The sequence below is a fragment of the Antechinus flavipes genome, chromosome X, assembly GCF_016432865.1.
Source record: "Antechinus flavipes isolate AdamAnt ecotype Samford, QLD, Australia chromosome X, AdamAnt_v2, whole genome shotgun sequence".
Lineage (NCBI taxonomy): Eukaryota > Metazoa > Chordata > Mammalia > Dasyuromorphia > Dasyuridae > Antechinus > Antechinus flavipes.
In genome coordinates, this window is record NC_067404.1 from 4370121 (window position 1) to 4390489 (window position 20369).

Genomic DNA, 20369 nt, shown 5'->3' on the forward strand with positions numbered 1-20369 from the left:
GAACTTCCCAGGACCCTGACCAGCCCGACTGGTCCAAAGCAACTCCAGAGGGTCAGTGATGAAAGTGGAGACCTTCTGGGACAGACGTGCCGAAGGGCATCCAGACATACATCATCCCTCGATCCACAGCCACCTACCGGTACCTAGAACTAGATGTACCCTCACACAGGCAGACACGGAGCCTGGGGCTGTACACACATTCCCATGCCTGCAGAGGCTCATAGAGCAGCGTGGGTGCGCTTTTATTTATTTTTTTTTAATTTAATTTTTTTTAAGTAATCCCATTTTATTTTTTTTATTTAAATTTTATTTTATTTAATAATAACTTTGTATTGACAGAATTCATGCCAGGATAATTTTTTTAAAACATTATCCCTTGCACTCGCTTATGTTTCGTTTTTTCCCCTCCCTCCCTACCCTCCCCCCAAGATGGCAAGCAGTCCTATATATGTTAAATATGTTGCAGTATATCCTAGATACAATACATATTTGCAGAACCGAACAGTTCTCCCGCTGCACAGGGAGAATTGGATTCAGAAGGTAAAAATAACTCGGGAAGAAAATCAAAAATTCAAATAGTTCACATTCATTTCCCAGTGTTCTTTCTTTGGGTGTGGCTGTTTCTGTCCATCATTTATCCATTGAAACTCAGTTAAGTCTCTTTGTCATAGAAATCCACTTCCATCAGAATACATCCTCATACAATATCGTTTTCAAAGTGTATAATGATCTCCTGATTCTGCTCATCTCACTTAGCATCAGTCCATGTAGGTCTCTCCAAGCCTCTCTGTATTCATCCTGCTGGTCATTCCTTACAGAGCAATAATATTACATAACATTCATATAGCACAATTTACCCAGCCATTCTCCAATTGATGGGCATCCATTCATTTTCCAGTTTCTAGCCACTACAAACAGGGCTGCTACAAACATTTTGGCACATACAGGTCCCTTTCCCTTCTTTAGTATCTCTTTGGGGTATAAGCCCAGTAGAAACACTGCTGGATCAAAGGGTATGCACAGTTTGATAACTTTTGGGGCATAATTCCAGATTGCTCTCCAGAATGGTTGGATTCGTTCACAACTCCACCAACAATGCATCAGTGTCCCCGTTTTCCCGCATCCCCTCCAACATTCATCATTATTTTTTCCTGTCATCTTAGCCAATCTGACAGGTGTGTAGTGGTATCTCAGAGTTGTCTTAATTTGCATTTCTCTGATCAATAGTGATTTGGAACACTCTTTCATGTGAGTGGTAATAGTTTCAATTTCTTCATCTGAAAATTGTATGTTCATATCCTTTGACCATTTATCAATTGGAGAATGGCTTGATTTCTTATAAATTTGAGTCAGTTCTCTATATATTTTGGAAATGAGGCCTTTATCAGAACCTTTAATTGTAAAGATGTTTTCCCAGTTTGTTGCTTCCCTACTAATCTTGTTTGCATTCGTTCTGTTTGTACAAAGGCTTTTTAATTTGATATAATCAAAATTTTCTATTTTGTGATCAGTAATGGACTCTAGTTCATCTTTGGTCACAAATTTCTTTCTCCTCCACAAGTCTGAGAGATAAACTATCCTATGTTCCTCTAATTTATTTATAATCTCGTTCTTTATGCCTAGGTCATGGATACCATTATCTTGGTATATGGTGTTAAGTGTGGGTCCTTGTCTAATTTCTGCCATACTAATTTCCAGTTATCCCAGCAGTTTTTATCAAATAATGAGTTCGTTTCCCAGAAGTTAGGGGCTTTGGGTTTGTCAAACACTAGATTGCTATAGTTGACTATTCTGTCTTGTGAACCTAACCTTTTCCACTGATCCACTAATCTATTTCTTAGCCAATACCAAATGGTTTTGGTGACTGCTGCTTTATAATATAATTTTAGATCAGGTACAGCTAGACCACCTTCATTTGATTTTTTTTTTCATTAATTCCCTTGAGATTCTCGACTTTTTATTGTTCCATATGAATTTTGTTGTTATTTTTTCTAGATCATTAAAATATTTTCTTGGAAGTCTGATTGGTATAGCACTAAATAAATAGATTAGTTTAGGGAGTATTGTCATCTTTATTATATTCGCTCGGCCTATCCAAGAGCACTTAATATTTTTCCAATTATTTAAGTCTGACTTTATTTGTGTGAAAACTTTTTTGTAATTTTGCTCAAATAATTCCTGACTTTCCTTTGGTAGGTAGATTCCCAAATATTTTATGCTATCAACAGTTATTTTGAATGGAATTTCTCTTTGTATCTCTTGCTCTTGGATTTTGTTGGTGGTGTATAAGAATGCTGAGGATTTATGGGGATTTATTTTGTATCCTGCTACTTTGCTAAAATTATGAATTATTTCTAATAGCTTTTGAGTAGAATCTCTGGGGTTTTCTAGGTATACCATCATATCATCTGCAAAGAGTGATAGTTTGGTTTCCTCATTGCCTACTCTAATTCCTTTAATCTCTTTCTCGACTCTTATTGCAGAGGCTAGTGTTTCTAATACAATATTGAATAATAATGGTGATAGTGGGCAACCTTCCTTCACTCCAGATCTTACTGGGAAAGGTTCCAGTTTTTCCCCATTGCATATGATGCTTACTGAAGGTTTTAAATATATGCTCCTAACTATTTTAAGGAAAAGTCCTTTTATTCCTATGCTCTCAAGTGTTTTTATTAGGAATGGCTGTTGGATTTTATCAAATGCTTTTTCTGCATCTATTGAGATGATCATATGGTTTTTGTTTGGTTGGTTGTTGATATAGTCAATTATGTTCATAGTTTTCCTAATATTGAACCAGCCCTGCATTCCTGGTATAAATCCTACTTGGTCATAGTGTATTATCCTGGGGATGATTTTCTGTAATCTTTTTGCTAATATTTTATTTAAGATTTTAGCATCCATATTCATTAGGGAGATTGGTCTATAATTTTCTTTCTCTGTTTTCAGCCTACCTGGTTTAGGTATCAGTACCATGTCTGTGTCATAAAAGGAGTTTGGTAGGACTCCTTCAATCCCTATTTTTTCAAATAGTTTATTTAGCATTGGAGTTAATTGATCTTTAAATGTTTGATAGAATTCAGATGTAAATCCATCTGGTCCTGGGGATTTTTTCTTAGGGAGTTGATTGATAGTTTGTTCTATTTCTTTTTCTGAGATAGGAGTGTTTAGGATATTTACTTCTTCCTCTGTTAGTTTAGGCAAGCTATATTTTTGGAGGTATTCTTCTATTTCATTTAAGTTGTCGAATTTATTGGCGTAAAGTTGGGCAAAGTAACTCCTAATTATTGCTCTAATTTCCTCTTCGTTAGTGGCGAGTTCTCCCTTTTCATTTTTAAGACTAACAATTTGATTTTCCTCTTTCCTTTTTTTAATCAGATTTACTAAGGGTTTGTCTATTTTGTTGGTTTTTTCATAGAACCAATTCTTAGTTTTATTAATTAATTCAATAGTTTTTTTACTTTCAATTTTATTGATCTCTCCTTTTATTTTTTGAATTTCAAGTTTAGTGTTTGATTGGGAGTTTTTAATTTGTTCCTTTTCTAGCATTTTTAATTGCAAGTGGGCGCACTTTTAGAAATGTCTCGTGGGGCACTCTGGTGTACTTGGTTCTATAGGTTTGTGAGAAGGCTTCAGTTTTTCATACTGATTTATCATTTGGGGGAGTAGGTCATGAGAGAGAAAATGGAATGGAAAAAATTAAATGAAAAAAAGAAACATGCCTCTCTCTCCCCCTGGGTACCCCGCCAGCCATTTGCCCTGATGATGAAATTGGTGGTCCTTCTTAAGAAGCTGTCACTCGAGCTGTGGTCACACCGCAGGAAACCACTGGGGGGGGGGCAAGCAGGCCTCACGCCCATCACCAAGTGCAGGAAGCCGCCTACTCCCAGCCTATGAAGACTTTCCTTGGTAGAACGTGCGGGGAGAACACTTTGTTCCTGTGACCAAGGCAGCTGACGCTGGCCGGGTGGGGTGCTTGGAACTCGGTCAGTCCCATAGGATGCCACAGTCATGCGCCGCGTCCCAGGCCATCAGCCACTGGTCCAGACTTAGGTCTCGTCTCTGGACTTCAGGGAGAGTGAGGCTGGAAACTTGGCGAAACTCTGCTTTGCTTAAATCTGATTCCTGCACGAGTTAAGGCCCTCATGATGTCATTGGGTCTCTTCTAAAATGAAGGATGAACACCAACTGATACAGTCAATAGAGAATCAAGTTGACATCCCCTCCTGCTCCAGTCCCATAAGGAAGTCGTGGCCTGCCAAAAATAAATTTCGAAAATACCACAACCCTGGAAATATCTCAGTGCCACTTAGTACTAGTGATAGGGGCATATAAAATGGTCTTCCTAAGAAAAGGATGTCACAAACTGTAGGCAAAGCTTTCTGTCAACAGTAACAAGTCACAGAACGGCACCATGTCAACCAGGGCAAGGAAGAGAAGAAACCGAAAACTTTAAGTGCAACAACTCATTGGCTTGAAGCAGACTTAAAGATAACCCAAAAGGTATGTCAAAGGAAAATGATTTAAGAGTTGTATCGGTTCTAATAATCTTTAAAAGGACATTTCCCAAATTATTTCATTGTAAGTGTAAAAAAAAAGTTTCAAGACCCACACACAGAACTTTTTCAGGAATCAGTGGCCAAAGTTAAGAATCACAGAAATGAAAAACAAACAACAGATGAATAAAAAGAGAAAGTATGAAATGCCATCATGACAAAAGCAACCGGAGGCAGTTTAAGAGGTCTGCCAAAAAGCAATGGAAAAGAACACAAAAATATATGGGACACACCAGAGAAAATTTGAGTATCCTACTGATTAAAGGCAACAAACAAAACAGGTAGTTAGGTAGAGAGATGGAGGGAGGGAGGGAAGGATAATGGACGATTGATAATGAATGCATGGGTGGATAAGTTAAAAAAAAATAGAGAGTTGGAGATAGACATAGAGAAAGAGATGATGGATAGATGGATGAAGAGACTTTCTAATGCAATATTGCTATATAAAGAAATGCATAAAAGTAGCTCAATGCATGGATGGATGGGTGGATGGATGGATGGAAAGATGATAAGAAGTTGGAGAGACCAATAGAGGAGGTATAGCTGTATAGACAGCTGCACTGTCTGCCACCATCATCACCATCGAGTTGTTTAGACTTCATAACCTCATGGACTAGATACTTCTACTCTCTGCTGAAGACGTCCAAGCTCTTGTTTCCTGTTTTTGTGATACTTTCTTTCCATTTCCCTCCCTTCCCTTTCCTATCGATCTTTCCCAACATCAGGGCCTCTTCCAATGAGTCCCATCATTTTGTGGGGTCAAAATATCCAAGCTTAAGTATTTGACCTTTCCAGCGAATAGCCTGAAACTAAACATATATAGAATAATGGAGACACAGTGAAAAGAAAGCTAGAGACTCAGAATGAGTGGTAGAGGTCAGAGAGAAAGAGAAAGGAGAGAATGTGTGAGACAGAAAGAAAGAGAAAGAGGGGGAGAGACGGGGTGAAGAGGGTGAGATGTGGTGTGCACTGAGTTATTGAGAGAGAAAAAGAGCAGCTGAAACAGAGACTGAAAACAGGAAGAAGAGAGTGGAAGAATGAAAACTGGGAATAAGCTGCCTCGAGCTTCTTGTGGCTTACCTCATATTGGAGGTTTTATTAAAAATTTGTCTGGGACTTGGTAGCTTCCTGAAACAAGGTCAGGTTGGGGAGGCAAGTTGGATCGTCCACATACGGGAAAAGGAGGGGCCCCTTAGGAATGTGAGACAATTGGAGATCTTCCTTTAGCTGGTTAGAAAGTCCCAGGACCCCTCTGGGAAACGAGGCCAGGGGTACTGTTTCCCTTTAAAGGTGATGTCATGAAAAACTGGATTTCTCAGTGGAAGGGGATGTCATGACTAAAACCCTGAGAGGTAGTTTCCAGGTATTAATAATCAACTTGTTAATTAGGCAAGCCAATAATTAGCAAATTGATGGTGAGTGGTTTTTCTTCAGAACCAAAGCTACTGAGAGACTCTGAAATGCCTTAAATCAGGTATGTGCCTTCAAAGCAGGTGGCCCCTTGACAAGAAAAACTCAACCATGATTGATAGACATTTAATGGGTTAGGGAATCAAGGGCTTGCCCTTCTGGTGCAGGCCACACTAGCACAACCCAGACCAGGTCTGGCCTAGTGTCAGAAAAGCAAAACAATTTAACTGTATAGGGATATATGTAATTGAAAAACAAATATCTGAAAGGTGTGAAATATGTCTAAAGATCAATAAGAAGGAGTGAGCCTGGCTCCAGAATGTTCAGGTTACATTTTATGGAAGTGACACCAGTGGGAAAACTGTGAGATTTATTGGTTATAGTTTACTATGTGATAGAATGGGTGGGAGCTTTACCTTGAGCTCTGCTACTGTAGAGAAGTGAGCAGAATCACATTGGATGGACAAATAGTGAGGGAAATCGCCAAAGACCCCAGAAAATTGACCAGCGTCCCAGTTCAGACGTGGTCCTCACCAGTTAGCACCTACTGGCATTCCTTGGCTCCTGCTTGTGGTGATCTTCTTCTTTTAAAATAAGTAGAATAGTTCTCTCTGGGGGAGAGGGTGCAGGTTTCTTTGGGAGGTTTTCTTGGAGGCAGCCTTAGTATCAGTTCAGATCAATAATTACCCCAAATGCAGCCAGCTGGTAAAAATGCAAACGTTTATTTTCTCCTTCCAAAGTAGCCTAGTTAGTTGAGGCCCCTCTCTCTGCTTGGTTCTAAGAGCTCCCTCCGAATGTCTCCAAATCCAAAGATTTTGTCCTTCAGCCTCTGCCACTGCTTTCTTCAGCCTCCAGAGCCAGCACCAAGTTGAATCTGTCTTGCCTCTGAGAGAGCCTTCTCAATCTTCATTGAACTCTTGACTCGTAGCTTCTTCCTCTGAAAACTCTTCTTCCGCCACCAGCCAACCAAGTGGAAAATATTCTCAAACGAATCACTCTTCACTGGCTTATATATGACTCTTCTGAGAGAATGGGATTATGGGTTTTCTCCCATACTGCTCTCTGGCCCTAAGAGCTTCAAGGGAGGTGTGAATTCAGATATCTCATACTAAACCCTGAAATTTCTCAAACGTGTGAACTCCAATGAGTAAAGGTGCAAACACAAGCATTGTATCAATTAGTTCTACTTAGTACCTTGTTTCAGGTTCTGGCCCAAAACATCTCCTTGTAAGAGCAGATCAATAATCTATCGACTCTAATGAGTTAGCAGTTTGTAAAGATTCCAACACGTGCTGATAGCTTAGAGTACAGTCATACTGTCTGCCTCTATCTGCCTCCCCTGTGTGATACAGCTTATCACAAGGGTAGTGAAGACATCACTGGTCAGGATGGAAAAGATTTTAATATTTTATTTATTTTACTTGATGGAAGTGAACGCTACCTTTTTGGAGATGGAGGAACTGTTCTGCTGGTACACCCTGTGGAGTTCTTATTTTTCACTTAGCAGCTGCTGAATTTCCCCATCACTTGCCTGTCCCCAGTCTTGGTGTTTGTCAGTGGTCTTACCCAGAAAAGCACTGCTGTACAACAAGTCTCTGACAGTGGCCTATTCCTTTTCTGCTCGATTGTTGCCATGTGTGGGTTGGCTCAACATTAGTGTTTCTCTGAAGGGCTAAGGGTTGGTGTAGGTTGGAACTCAGGATATGAAGGAGTGTCATGAAGGGTGGAAAGAAGGGTAAATCTTGGGCCTGGGATCCTGGTCTGGACCAGCTGGAGACTCTGGCACCGAGGCTATGCCCATGGGTGATGAAGGGGGTAAAAGTTATTGCCAGAATAAAACCATCCAACAGATAAAGCTTCTCACCAGATGAATCATATTTAGCAAGAAATACAGTGTCATATTTTCCAAGGGCAGAGGCCGAGAAGAGGGCCATAAAGGCTTGGATGTATGGGAACCCTGCCATTTGGTCTTCCCTCTGCAGAACAGATCTAATTGTCGGGTCATGTTTCCACTACGAGGTTCACTTTTTGGCCAAGTTTCTTGTCTTTCCCCTTGTACTGAGACCTAACTATGTTACTGCAAATCAGAAGCCTCCTTTTTTTAGATCTTGAGGGCTAGATTTGTCCCAACGTGCTATGGGAGTGCTAGGGCAGAGATGGGCACAATATTATACCTCTCTTCTCCCTTTTCATCCTGGAAGTTACTTGTCTGTGCCAGCATCCTAATGAGAGAAAACAATGAAGAATTTCATCCAGGGACTTCCGGTTAAGATGGCGGAGAGGAGGCTCACAGCTGTGTAAGCTCCACTCTTTCTCTCACTATCCATTTCATTACAAGCCTCTGAATTAATGCTCGACTGAAAAAAACCCACAAATAGTTACCAAGAGAAGCCATCCTTGAGATTCGCCAAGAAAGGTCTGTCTTTACTGGAGGGCTGGGACGGTTTTAGATCGGGCACAGGCTGAGGGCAGCGGCAGTGAGAGCACGGGAGCAGACTGGAGAGGGGGTGGGGAGTGATCGCAGCTGTCTCTGCAGGGAGAACTTCGCTACAGGTTTGGATACTTTGCTCTGGCAGCAAGTCAGCAGACCAGCAGAGAAGCTAAAAACACCAGGGCTGAAGAATACAACCCCAAACAGCTGGAGTCTCTCAGGACCTGGCCGCCCCTCCCTTCCCCCCCCCTCCCCCACACACAGTGACTCAGCACGCTCTGGGATCTCAGAGCGCAGGTGCAACACAGTCCTGCTAGTGGCTCACTGCTGCCCCCTGCAGTCTGGAGAGGAAGCTCAGTAACACACCCAGCCCCTCCACCAAAGAAAGACTCCAGTTTTTTCTTTTTTTCTTTGCTAGTTTGTCTTTGATTATTTGACAGAATGAGCAAGAAGCTGAAGAGGACTTTAACCCTTGACAGCTTCTATACAGATAGAGAGCAGACTCTAATTCCTGAGGAGACTAAAAACAGACAGTCTCCAGGTGAATCCCCAAAGGAGGAGATCATCTGTTCCTCAGCACAGATGAACCTCATAGAAGTAATTAAAAAGGCTCTCACAAGGGAGCTAGAAGAAAAATGGGAAAAGGAGAGGGAGGCTTGGCAAAAGAACCTGGAGAAGTCAGTTAAAGAGAGAGTGGACAAAGAAGTAAAATCCTTGAAAAATAGGATTGGTGAACTGGAAAACAAAATTGGCGAAATGGAAAAAAAATTCCACAGAACAAAAGAACTCAATGGGACAATTAGAAAAAGATTTTTAAAAAGTGAGTGAAGAAAATACTTCACTGAAAATCAGAATTGAACAATTGGAATTGAATGACTCGAGGAGACAAGAAGAATCAGTCAAGCAAATCCAAAAAAATCAAACAATGGAAAAGAATGTGAAATGCCTTCTGGGGAAGACAACAGACCTGGAAAACAGATCCAGGAGAGACAATCTGAGAATCATTGGATTCCCAGAAAAGTATGATGAGAAAAAGAGCCTGGACACTATTTTCCAGGAAATTATCAAAGAGAACTGCCCAGAAGTCATAGGAACAGAGGAAAAAATAAACATTGAAAGGATTCATCGATCACCCACTGAAAGGGACCCTAAAATCAAAACACCAAGGAATATAGTGGCCAAATGCCAGAACCCTCAGACGAAGGGAAAAAATATTGCAAGCGGCTAGAAAAACCCAATTCAAGTATCAAGGAGCCACAATAAGGATCACCCAGGATCTGGCAGCATCCACATTAAAAGATCGAAGGGCCTGGAATATGATATTCCGAAAGGCTAAGGAACTTGGTATGCAACCAAAAATAACTTACCCAGCAAGAATGAGCTTCTTTGTCCAGGGAAGAAGATGGACATTCAACGAAGTAAGCGAATTTCATCTATTTCTGATGAAAAAGCCAGAACTTAACAAAAAGTTTGATCTACAAATATAGAACTCAAGAGAAATCTAAAAAGGTAAAGATTAATCTTGGGAACTATATTTCGACTATATAGATGTGTAAAGAATACATGTATACCTTGTTCTAGAAATTGATGTGGAAAGGACATTGTACCAGAAAAAGGGTAAAGTGGGGGTAGTACATCTCATGAAGAGGCATAGGAAACCTATTATATCTGAGAGAAAGAAGGGAGGGGGATGAATATAGTGGATATCTTACTGCCTTCAGAATTGGCTTTAAGTGAAAAATCTTAAGACATATTCAATCTATGGTGAAACTTCTCCCACCTCATTGAAAAGTGAGAAGGGAAAAATGAAAAGGGAAGGAATAAGCTAAGCGGAAGGGAATACGGGAACTGGGAGGGAAAGGGGTAAGATAGGGGGAGGAACTCTAAGGCGGGGGGAGGGATACTAAAAAGGGAGAGCTGTGAGAAGCAAGTGGTGCTCACAAGCTTAATACTGGGAAGGGGGGAAAGGGGAAAGAAGGGAGAAAAGCATAAACCGGGATTAACAAGATGGCAAGTAATACAGAATTGGTCATTCTAACCATAAATGTGAATGGGGTAAACTCCCCCATAAAGAGGAAGCGGTTAGCAGAATGGATTAAAAGCCAGAATCCTACAATATGTTGTTTACAGGAAACACACCTGAAGCGGGGTGATTACATGCAGGTTAAAGGTAAAAGGTTGGAGCAAAATCTACTATGCTTCAGGTGAAGTCAAAAAAGCAGGGGTAGCCATCCTGATCTCAGATCATGCTAAAGCAACAATTGATCTAATCAAAAGAGATAAGGAAGGGCACTATATCTTGCTAAAGGGTAGAATGAATAATGAAGCAGTATCTATATTAAACATATATGCACCAACTAGTGTAGCATCTAACTTCTTAAAAGAGAAATTAAGAGAGCTACAAGAAGAAATAGACAGTAAAACTATAATAGTTGGAGATCTCAACCTTGCACTCTCAGAATTAGATAAATCAAACCACAAAATAAATAAGAAAGAAGTCAAAGAGATAAATAGAATACTAGAAAAATTAGATATGATAGATCTCTGGAGAAAATGTAATGGGGACAGAAAGGAGTACACCTTCTTTTCAGCAGTTCATGGAACTTATACAAAAATTGACCATATATTAGGACATAAAAACCTCAAACTCAAATGCAGTAAGGCAGAAATAGTGAATGCATCCTTTTCAGACCACGATGCATTGAAAATTACATTCAATAAAAAGCCACGGGAAAGTAGACCAAAAAATAATTGGAAACTAAATAATCTCATACTAAAGAATGATTGGGTGAAACAGCAAATTATAGATATAATTAATAACTTCATCCAAGAAAACGATAATAATGAGACATCATACCAAAATGTATGGGATGCAGCCAAAGCGGTAATAAGGGGAAACATCATATCTCTAGAGGCCTATTTGTATAAAATAGAGAAAGAGAAGGTCAATGAATTGGGCTTGCAACTAAAAATGCTAGAAAAGGAACAAATTAAAACCCCCCAGTCAAACACTAAACTTGAAATTCTAAAAATAAAAGGAGAGATCAATAAAATTGAAAGTAAAAAAACTATTGAATTAATTAATAAAACTAAGAGTTGGTTCAATGAAAAAACCAACAAAATAGACAAACCCTTAGTAAATCTGATTAAAAAAAGGAAAGAGGAAAATCAAATTGTTAGTCTTAAAAATGAAAAGGGAGAACTCGCCACTAACGAAGAGGAAATTAGAGCAATAATTAGGAGTTACTTTGCCCAACTTTATGCCAATAAATTCGACAACTTAAATGAAATAGAAAAATACCTCCAAAAATATAGCTTGCCCAAACTAACAGAGGAAGAAGTAAATATCCTAAACAGTCCCATCTCAGAAAAAGAAATAGAACAAACTATCAATCAACTCCCTAAGAAAAAATCCCCAGGACCAGATGGATTTACATGTGAATTCTACCAAACATTTAAAGAACAATTAACTCCAATGCTAAATAAACTATTTGAAAAAGTAGGGATTGAAGGAGTCCTACCAAACTCCTTTTATGACACAGACATGGTACTGATACCCAAACCAGGTAGGCTGAAAACAGAGAAAGAAAATTATAGACCAATCTCCCTAATGAATATGGATGCTAAAATCTTAAATAAAATATTAGCAAAAAGATTACAGAAAATCATCACCAGGATAATACACTATGACCAAGTAGGATTTATACCAGGAATGCAGGGCTGGTTCAATATTAGGAAAACTATTAGCATAATTGTCTATATCAATAACCAAACTAACAAAAACCATATGATCATCTCAATAGATGCAGAAAAAGCATTTGATAAAATCCAACAGCCATTCCTAATAAAAACACTTGAGAGCGTAGGAATAAATGGACTTTTCCTTAAAATAGTCAGGAGCATATATTTAAAACCATCAGTATGCATCATATGCAATGGGGAAAAACTGGAACCTTTCCCAGTAAGATCTGGAGTGAAGCAAGGTTGCCCACTATCACCATTATTATTTAATATCGTATTAGAAACACTAGCCTCTGCAATAAGAGTCGAGAAAGAGATTAAAGGAATTAGAGTAGGCAATGAGGAAACCAAACTATCACTCTTTGCAGATGATATGATGGTATACCTAGAGAACCCCAGAGATTCTACTAAAAAGCTATTAGAAATAATTCATAATTTTAGCAAAGTAGCTGGCTACAAAATAAATCCCCACAAATCCTCAGCATTTTTATACATTACCAACAAAACCCAACAGCAAGAGATACAAAGAGAAATTCCATTCAGAATAACTGTTGATACCATAAAATATTTGGGAATCTATCTACCAAAGGAAAGTCAGGAATTATATGAGCAAAATTATAAAAAAGTCTCCACATAAATAAAGTCAGACTTAAATAATTGGAAAAATATTAAGTGCTCTTGGATCAGCCGAGCGAACATAATAAAGATGACAATACTCCCTAAAATAATCTATTTATTTAGTGCTATACCAATCAGACTTCCAAGAAAATATTTTAATGATTTAGAAAAAATATCAACAAAATTCATATGGAACAATAAAAAGTCGAGAATCTCAAGGGAATTAATGAAAAAAAAATCAAATGAAGGTGGCCTAGCTGTACCTGATCTAAAATTATATTATAAAGCAGCAGTCACCAAAACCATTTGGTATTGGCTAAGAAATAGATTAGTGGATCAGTGGAAAAGGTTAAGTTCACAAGACAGAATAGTCAACTATAGCAATCTAGTGTTTGACAAACCCAAAGCCCCTATCTTCTGGGAAAATAATTCATTATTTGATAAAAACTGCTGGGATAATTGGAAATTAGTATGGCAGAAATTAGGCATGGACCCACACTTAACATCATATACCAAGATAAGATCAAAATGGATCCATGACCTAGGCATAAAGAACGAGATTATAAATAAATTAGAGGAACATAGAATAGTTTATCTCTCAGACTTGTGGAGGAGAAAGAAATTTGTGACCAAAGATGAACTAGAGACCATTACTGATCACAAAATAGAAAATTTTGATTACATCAAATTAAAAAGCCTCTGTACAAACAAAACTAATGCAAACAAGATTAGAAGGGAAGCAACAAACTGGGAAAACATCTTCACAGTTAAAGGTTCTGATAAAGGCCTCATTTCCAAAATATATAGAGAACTGACTCAAATTTATAAGAAATCAAGCCATTCTCCAATTGATAAATGGTCAAAGGATATGAACGGACAATTTTCAGAGGATGAAATTGAAACTATTACCACTCATATGAAAGAGTGTTCCAAATCATTATTGATCAGAGAAATGCAAATTAAGATAACTCTGAGATACCACTGCACACCTGTCAGATTGGCTAAGATGACAGGAAAAAATAATGATGAATGTTGGAGGGGATGCAGGAAAACTGGGACACTAATGCATTGTTGGTGGAGTTGTGAACGAATCCAACCATTCTGGAGAGCAATCTGGAATTATGCCCAAAAAATTATCAAATTGTGCATACCCTTTGATCCAGCAGTGTTTCTATTGGGCTTATATCCCAAAGAAATACTAAAGAAGGGAAAGGGACCTGTATGTGCCAAAATGTTTGTAGCAGCCCTATTTGTAGTGGCTAGAAACTGGAAAATGAATGGATGCCCATCAATTGGAGAATGGCTGGGTAAATTGTGCTATATGAATGTTATGGAATATTATTGTTCTGTAAGAAATGACCAGCAGGATGAATACAGAGAGGACTGGCGAGACTTACATGAACTGATGCTGAGTGAAATGAGCAGAACCAGGAGATCATTATACACTTCGACAACGATATTGTATGAGGACATATTTTGATGGAAGTGGATTTCTTTGACAGAGACCTAACTGAGTTTCAATGGATAAATGACGGACAAAAGCAGCTACACCCAAAGAAAGAACACTGGGAAACGAATGTGAACTATCTGCATTTTTGTTTTTCTTCCCGGTTATTTATACCTTCTGAATCCAATTCTCCCTATGCAACAAGAGAACTGTTCGGTTCTGCAAACATATATTGTATCTAGGATATACTGCAACATATCCAACATATAAAGGACTGCTTGCCATCTAGGGGAGGGGGTGGAGGGAGGGAGGGGGAAAAAATTGGAACAGAAACGAGTGCAAAGGATAATGTTGTAAAAAAAAATATCCTGGCATGGATTCTGTCAATATAAAGTAATTATTAAATAAAAATTAAAAAAAAAAAGAATTTCGTCCAGCAGAGTATCCCCTGAGGGAAAAAGTCCTCTGCTGGGAGTAGACCTTAATGGATGGCACCCTCTGCTGAGAATTCTAGGTATTCAGAGAGGTCACAGGCTGTGGTGAAGCTGGGATGCTTCACTACTGGCTGGAAACAGAGAAGTGAAACTATTTGCACATTTTTAAAAGTATCTCCTTGATAATTCTATAGAGCAGAAGAATCAGCCACAAAGGAACTTCCTAAGAAAAAAGCACTAGAACCAGGCAACATTACAAGAGTTCTATCAACAAATACAAGATTTAGGTAAGGAGAGGGACAACAAATGACCAAGGTGACTGAAGGGCCTTGGAACCAATTTTATAATCAAAGATTTGGATTGGGAACCAAAGAATCAGAGCCCCTTGTAGAGATGTCCTGTGAGTAAAGGATATTATTGCCAGGTATCTTGGGACCATATCACTGCATGAAGCATCCAGGACCATCCTGTCCACTCAGGTTGTCCCCCTAAGACCCTCTGCTCTACTTAGGATTGAATCCCTCCCCCTTCCCTTATCACTTTCTTTCCTCTCCTTTTACCCCATTAGGTCTAAAAGAGAGTTTGGTTATGTAGTGGCCTTGTTAGACAAGATGATGTTAATGTTTGTTTTCTTGAATACTGGTATCAAAGGAGTGCTGATGTGGCTGGGCTGGGCCCTCCTGCTGGGCTTCTCTGGAAACAAGGACTCTCTGTACCCAATGCCCTATATATGACTCCTTTTCTTGACTTTTTCTTTATTTTTTTATTCTTATATCGGATGGCTCTCTGTATACATTTGGTGATCAGTCATTTTTCAGTTCTGTCAGAACTGACTCCATTTGGGGTTTTGTTGTCAGAAATATTGCAGTGATTTGCCATTTCCTTCTCCAGCTCTTTTGACAGGTATATAAACTGAGGCAAAAAGGATTCAGTGATTTGCCTAAGATCACAAAGTAATAAATATTAGAGTCTGGATTTGAACTCAGTTTTTGCTAACATCTTTGTGCCTCAGTTTTTTTATTTGTAAAAAAGAAACAGTTGAACCAAATGATTACTGAGGTCCCTTTAGCTCTAAATCACAGAATTTAGATATAATAAATCATGTTGCCAGATGATTAATCTTGTCAGTAAATTTTTAGCAATAAATAATCATCACAAATAATAATAAAAATATTTTCAGTATGTGGCCAACACCTCATCCAGTTTCCATTTTTTTCAGGTGAAGCAATGAATGCCAAGTTTAAAGTGACTTGCTTAGAAAAGTAAAAATAATTTCATTCATGTCAATGAGAAATGCTTACTTTGGCCATTATATTCTTATGTGCTAAAATAGTAGTCCTTTGTAAGAACTCACAAAATACATTTTAATAATCTTATTAAAGTTACCTTTAAAAAAAGGAATTGAAGTTCCAATTTTTTTTCTGCCCCCTCCCTTTGTCTCTCTCTGAAATGATAAACAATTTGGCATAGATTATATATATGTATATATATATATATATATATATATTCCCACAGTACTCATGTGGTACAAGATGAAAGTGACCCAAAAAGAAAGAAACTTGAAAGAAAATAAAGTGAAAAGAGTGCTTCACTCTGTATTCACACTAGATCAGTTCTTTCTCTGGATGTGAATAAGATTTTTCCTCATGATAGGTTTCTGAGTGTTTTAGATCATTGTGTTGCTTAGAAGAAGAGCCTACTTGTTCCTAGTTGATCATCCTATAGTGTTGCTGTTAGCAGATTTTCTTGGCTCTACTTATTTCTCTTAAATCTTTCCAGATTTTTCTGAAATATGTGTGCCCTTCATTATTTATAGTAGAATCATATTCCATCACATTCATATATCCCAAATTGTTCAACCACTCCCCAGTTGATGGACATCTACTCGTTTTCCTATTATTTGCCCCCATAAAAAGTGTTGCTACAAATATTTTTGCATATGTGGCTTGTTTTCCTCTTTTATAATTTCTTTGGGATACAAACCTAGAAGTAACACTGCTGGCCAATCTAATAGGTGTGAAGTGGTACCTCAGAGTTGTTTTAACTTACATTTAATCTCATCAATAATGCTTTAGATCTATTTTTTATGATCATAAATAGCTTTGATTTCTTCACTTTTATATTGTTTGTTTATATCCTTTGATCATTTATACATTGGGAAATGACTTGTATTCTTATAAATTTGACTCATTTCTTTATATAGTTGAGAAATTAGATCATTAGCAAAGATAATTGCTATAAAATTCCTTCCCATCTTTCGTTTTTTTCGTTTTAATCATGGTTGCATTGGTTTGGTTTAGGCAAAATCTTTTTCATTTTATATAATCAAAATGACTCATTTTACATTTCATAATTCTCCCAATCTCTTATTTGGTCCTAAATTTTTCTCTCCTCCATAGATCTTAGAGGTAAATAGTTCCCTGCTCTTCTAATTTGCTTATGGTATTGACCTTTATGTCTAAATCATGTACCCATTTTACCTTCTCTTTTTGTACAGTGTTCTCTTCTTCTCTCCCTAGGTTCTGCCATCTTCTTTTACAATTTTTGTCCAATAATGAGTTCTTGCCTGTTTTTTATCACAGGTTTTATAAAATGATTGAATTTTATGATCAATTACTGTAATGTTCTTCTCTAAAACTATAATGTTTTCTGGGAGCAGGTTTCTTTTCTTTTTTTTTTAATTTTTATTTAATAATTACTTTATATTGACAGAATCCATGCCAGAGTAATTTTTTTACAACATTATCCCTTGCACTCATTTCTGTTCCGATTTTTCCCCTCCCTCCCTCCACCCCCTCCCCTAGATGGCAAGCAGTCCTATATATGTTGGATATGTTGCAGTATATCCTAGATACAATATATGTTTGCAGAACCGAACAGTTCTCTTGTTGCACAGGGAGAATTGGATTCAGAAGGTATAAATAACCCGGGAAGAAAAACAAAAATGTAGATAGTTCACATTCGTTTCCCAGTGTTCTTTCTTTGGGTGTAGCTGCTTCTGCCCGTCATTTATCTATTGAAACTCAGGTCTCTTTGTCAAAGAAATCCACTTCCATCAAAATATGTCCTCATACAATATCGTTGTCGAAGTGTATAATGATCTCCTGGTTCTGCTCATTTCACTTAGCATCAGTTCATGTAAGTCTCTCCAAGCCTCTCTGTATTCATCCTGCTGGTCATTTCTTACAGAACAATAATATTCCATAACATTCATATACCACAATTTACCCAGCCATTCTCCAATGGATGGGCATCCATTCAATTTCCAGTTTCTAGCCACTACAAATAGGGCTGCTACAAACATTTTGGCACATACAGGTCCCTTTCCCTTCTTTAGTATTTCTTTGGGATATAAGCCCAATAGAAACACTGCTGGGTCAAAGGGTATGCACAATTTGATAACTTTTTGGGCATAATTCCAGATTGCTAGGAGCAGGTTTCTTGGGGAGCTTCTGGGAGCAGCCTTCATTTCAGTTCAGTGTAATCACCCCAAATGCAGCCAGGAGTCCAAATCCTTTATTTTCTCTTTCCAAGTCTTGTCTCTTTTCCTGGGCCTGGTTAGCTTTAATAGAGGCCTATCTCTCTCTTTGGTTCCAAAAGCTTAAGCTGCCTTCTCTGGCTTGTGAATATCCTTGACTGAATCCTGGCTGAGAGTCAGAGCTTCTAGTGGGCTTCTGCTCTAGTGGGCTTGTCCTTTAGTGGGCTTCTCCTTCTGGCCCTGACAGCTCCTTCTTATATGCCCTACACTGAGTACACACCAATCATTATATCACTAGGAAATCATTATTTGTTGTAGGATTAAATCAGTGCTAAACTAGATTTAAACATTGTCTCCTCAATTCCACTTACTTAGCTCCTTGTAAGAATCCTAACAAATTACTACTGTGTTTGTATACATAATCTGTTCAATGGATCCATTACTCTATTTCTTACACAGTACAATATAGTTTTCATTTCATAAATTTTTATTATCCAGCTATATGACAAAATCCCTTGGTCCTCTGATGACCAGAACAAAATTAACTGTTCAGAAGTAATTTGCATCACTGCTGAATGTTCCAGAATCCTGAAAAATATACAGTTCCCAAACACGTGAATACTACCCTTGTCCTCATTTGAAGTATAATTTGGACTGCAAATTATCAGGAAAGGTCTATTAGTGTGAAATTCGAACACAGGTTCGAATTTCAAAGGAAAAAAGAACTCTGGAAATCATCTAGTCTAATACCCTCATTTTAAGGATTTGGAAACTGAAGCCCAGAAGATCTGAAATTACATGACCAAAGTCATACAGTAATGGGATGCAGAAGCTCGGTAATGGGAAAGCCAGTATTTGAACCTCAGTCTTTAAATTAGTTTCAGTCAGTGCCTTGCAGAGAAAGGGCATTTAAATGTGTATCCTTCAGGCTCAAAGTAAGAAGACATAGCCCCTGTCTACAAGGAGCAAAGAGACAGTTTATCTATTGTGTGGAATAGAGAGAGATAAGATGAAGAACTTACAGGAATGTTTAAATTCTTTTTCTGTATTTTATTTTCATTATTTCTGTGTTCCCCCTATGACCTGTATAATATGTGCAGGCTCATATCTACTTGAGCCTTGGCCAGCCAGAAACATATTTACTTAACCTGAGCTGATGACATTTATTGGTTTTTGACATTTATCGATATTTAGTCTATTAGCTGGACCACTGTCTGCTTGATTGAGCCTGAAGGCCTGATTTTCTGTTTCCTAGAAATCAGGAGATTTCGGGGAAACAGAAACCTTCCATTCCAATCTCTCCCAATAGCAACAACCAATTAGATGCCTCCCCCTCCTCTTCTCAATGCTCTCTTATTTGTGATGTAATCTCTTGTATAAAAGCTATGTATCTTTATTACTTCTTTAGCCCTCCTACCATGAGCTTTCTCTTTCTTATCTGGTTATGGGAGGGCTCATCCTCCCGATCTTTTCAATAAACAACTTTTCTGCTTTTTTTCTGAATGATCTCTTAGTAGTCATTTTGGGTAAGGGTCTTCTACATCCCTCACACTATGAAGATTTTAAACAAACTCTTTTGTGTCCCAATGAAAATTTTTATCTTATTTACAAGTTTTGTTTCTAGAGATGATCTATGTGATAAACTTTTAATCTCTCTGTAATTTATAAATTATAAAAATTTTAGTTCAGTCATGTACAATAAAATACATCTAGGCAAAATTTTCATACATGCTTCATTCACTAAGTGAGCTTTTCAATATGTTTCAATGACATTCCTAAGAAATTCATTTAAAGAGAAGATCAAACTTAGCAATATATTGTAAGCAAGATTGTAAGCAAAATAGTCACAGGGAGGGTTGCCATGGCAACTCTGTCTTCTCAACCTTTCATGCTACATGAATTTTCTTCATGTTTTTGACATTGCCTTTAGATATTAAAAAAAAACAGTGGAGCCTTTTGATTATTTAACAGTCCTAAACTCACCATCTCTTCAAGGAAGGCTCTGCATGCTAGCTATGAATGAATGAATGAAAAAGCCTTTGTTGATAACTCACAATATGCAAAGAACCTTCCTAAACACTATAGTATATATTCCTTTTGGCAATGCTCATTTACACATTCTGAACCCCACAAATTCAATGTTATTGTTCCCAAGGACTGCCTAATTTGGTGGAACTCCCCTGTGTGATTCAAAGGGAATGAAGTAAAATAGGACAAAGAACAGAGCCAGACCGTGTTGTTCTTGAACTTTCCCCAG

The 20369-nt window shown here is 38.0% G+C and overlaps 1 protein-coding gene across 1 annotated transcript in view; it reads right to left on the reverse strand.

The window, feature by feature from the left end:
- The window catches only part of LOC127542973 (uncharacterized), a 294969-nt gene that overhangs the window by 112073 nt on the left and 162527 nt on the right, over positions 1-20369 (reverse strand). The gene's annotated exons all lie outside the window — the stretch shown is intronic.